Source organism: Quercus suber, unplaced genomic scaffold (genome assembly GCF_002906115.3).
Source record: "Quercus suber isolate HL8 unplaced genomic scaffold, Cork oak 2.0 scaffold_79, whole genome shotgun sequence".
Taxonomy (NCBI): Eukaryota; Viridiplantae; Streptophyta; class Magnoliopsida; order Fagales; family Fagaceae; genus Quercus; species Quercus suber.
Genome location: NW_027069544.1, coordinates 577,230 through 580,328, shown reverse-complemented (window position 1 = coordinate 580,328; position 3,099 = coordinate 577,230).

The window sequence follows — 3,099 nt, the reverse complement described above, 5'->3', positions numbered from 1 at the left end:
TTTGGGGGGATGAGAGGCTGGCAGTCGAAAGGGCTCACAGCATCGTCACGGCTGACGACCTAAAAGCTCTTTTTGGGGTCCCTTTTAATGTGGTTGCCGATGGTCATGTCCATAGGCTCGTTCAGGTGAGGCGTTTTTACTTCCTTCATGAGCAATCCTTCCTAACCCTTTTTTTTTTTTTTTTTAACTGACGACTTGGACTTGGCACTTACTTTCAGGCTTTGGGAGAAGGTTTGCATCTCACCTCTGAGTATCTTACCCAAGAGGCTAAGCTGGCATTTCTCTCATCCAGGGTGCAAGCTTTGAAGGGTGAAAACTCGAAGCTAAAGAAGAGTCTCATTGACTCAATGGACGAAGCTACTTCTTTAAAGGAGAAGGCCAAGGTCCTGGGTGACGACCTTAGAGTGGAGCATCAGCTGAACTTGGAAAAGGACGAGCAGCTTCAGAATGCCAGGGAATCATTGAGGACAATCACAGCTAGATCAGTTGAGGCCTTCCAAACCACTGACGAGTACAATACAGTAATCTTCAGTTGGTATTTTAAAGGATTTGAGCTCCTCCGAAGGTACATGGTCAAACATCCGGCTGGAGTTGATATTGAAAACCTGGACTTAGAAGAAGTGGACAGGGAGATGGCTGCTGACGAAGCTGCTCAGTCTGCGGTTCCTGCTGGTGAAAGTCCAGAAGATGTTCCGGTTGACGATGCCGCTGCTGTTGACACCCCTCCAGCTCCTGAAGCCTGAACCTGCTACTTGTGTTTTTACCAGAAATATTTATTTTGTTTTGTTGATCATTGCCCATCGTGGCCTTTTTTTGTAAATCTATTTTTGAAACATCTTTTATTTTGGGAACACTGTTTTAACCCAGCATTTATGGGTTTGTGGAAACAATGGTAATTTTCTTGTTTGCTTTTGGTTTTAACTTACTTTTTGTATTTACCTACGTTTGTAAGTTGCATGCTTTAACTGCTCATGTGATGTGTTTGATGAGGCCCTTGCATCTTCTTCTTTCTACTGGCATTTTTGTTTCTATGAGATACATCCTTTTTGAAATGATATGCGTCAGTAGCTATGATATGCGTCAATAGCATGTTTCCGTCAGAGCGAGATCTGGTTACTTGGTCATTTTTCATTCTTTTTGACTTACACATCTTGTCATCGTCAGTAGCTTACATCCGTCAGAGCGAAATCTTACTACTTAGCTATTTTAGACTCTTGTGACTTACACCTTCTTTCAAGGATCTTGTCATCGTCAGTAGCTTACATCCGTCAGAGTGGAATCTTGCTACTTAGTTATTTTAGACTCTTATGACTTACACCTTTTTTCAAGGATCTTGTCATCGTCAATAGTTTACATCTGTTAGAGCGAAATCTTGCTACTTAGTCATTTTTTACTGTGACTTACACCTTTTTGCAAGGATCTTGTCATCGTCAGTAGCTTACATCCGTCAGAGTGGAATCTTGCTACTTAGCTATTTTAGACTCTTATGACTTACACCTTTTTTCAAGGATCTAGTCATCGTCAGTAGCTTACATCCGTCAGAGCGGAATCTTGCTACTTAGTCATTTTTTACTATGACTTGTGATCGCATACACCTGCTTGTAGAGAAACGTTAGCTGAATAACTTATTTATTAATTCCAATAATGAATAACGAATACATTTTGCAATTGCGCTTATTGATGGTACTTCTTCAAGTTTTCTATGTTCCACAGCCTAGAGAGTCTTTGCCCATCTATGGTTTCTAGATAATAGCTGCCTTTCCTGGAGTAGTGGACAACCCGGTAGGGTCCTTCCCACGCAGAGCCGAGTTTCCCTTGAGTGGAATTCCTGGTAGCCGGGGTTACTTTACGAAGGACGAGGTCACCGATGTCAAGTTGTCTAAGCTTCACTCTCTTGTTGTAGTAGTTAGTCATCTTTTGCTGATATTCCATCATTCTGCTACAAGCTTTATCTCTTACTTCATCTAGGAAGTCTAGGTTGAGTCGCAACTGATCGTCATTGACTTCTTTAATGAATGCCTCCCGCCTGATGCTGGTTATTCCTACCTCAACCGGGATCACCGCTTCAGTACCGTAGGTGAGTCTAAAGGGCGTCTCTCCTGTTGGTGTTCTCGCGGTTGTTCTGTAAGCCCACAACACATTGGGCAATTCTTTTGGCTAGGCACCCTTCGCATCGTCTAGCTTTGTTTTGATAATCTTGAGCAACGTCCGATTCGTCACCTCTGTTTGTCCATTCGCTTGTGGATGACCTGGGGACGAGAATTGATTCTTGATGCCTAAGCCCAAGCAAAATTCCTTGAAGCCTTGGCTGTCGAATTGTCGTCCATTATCTGATATGATCGTTCTTGGAATCCTAAACCTGCAAATGATGTTCTTCCATACAAAGCTCTAGATTCTGGCTTCGGTTATGGTCGCCAGCGCCTCTGCTTTAACCCACTTTATAAAATAATCAATAGCAACTAGTAAGAATTTTACCTGACCTTTGCCCTGGGGCAGCGGGTCGACGATGTCGATTCCCCACTATGCGAATGGCCATGGGGATGAAATCGTCTTCAATTTCTCTGCTGGAAGTCGATGAACATTCCCGAACCGTTGGCACTTGTCACATCTCTTGACGAACTCTGTCGCGTCCACCTGCATAGTGGGCTAGAAATAGCCTGTTCGGATTATTTTTCTTGCCAGGGATCTGGGGCCAGCATGGTCCCCGCAAACACCTTCATGGATTTCCCTCAGGATGTATGTTGCTTCTTTCTCGTCGACACACCTTAGGTAAGGCATGAAGAAGCCTCTTTTGTATAAGGCGTCATTGAGGATTATGAATCTGGCTATCCTCTTTCTGATCTTCCTGGATTCTTCTTTGTTCTGTGGGAGATGCCCGTCCTAAAGGAATGATAGAATAGGTGTCATCCAGCTGTTTGAGCTTTGGATTGCGAATGTTGGAACCTCTTCAATACTGGGGTTTTTCTGAACTTCTATCATCAGGCCTTCTTCCACCGCTCTTTCATCTGACGAGGCTATCTTTGAGACTTCGTCTACCATCACATTTTGGCTTCTGTGGATCTACACGAACTCCACCTTTTCGAACTCTTGAGCTAGATT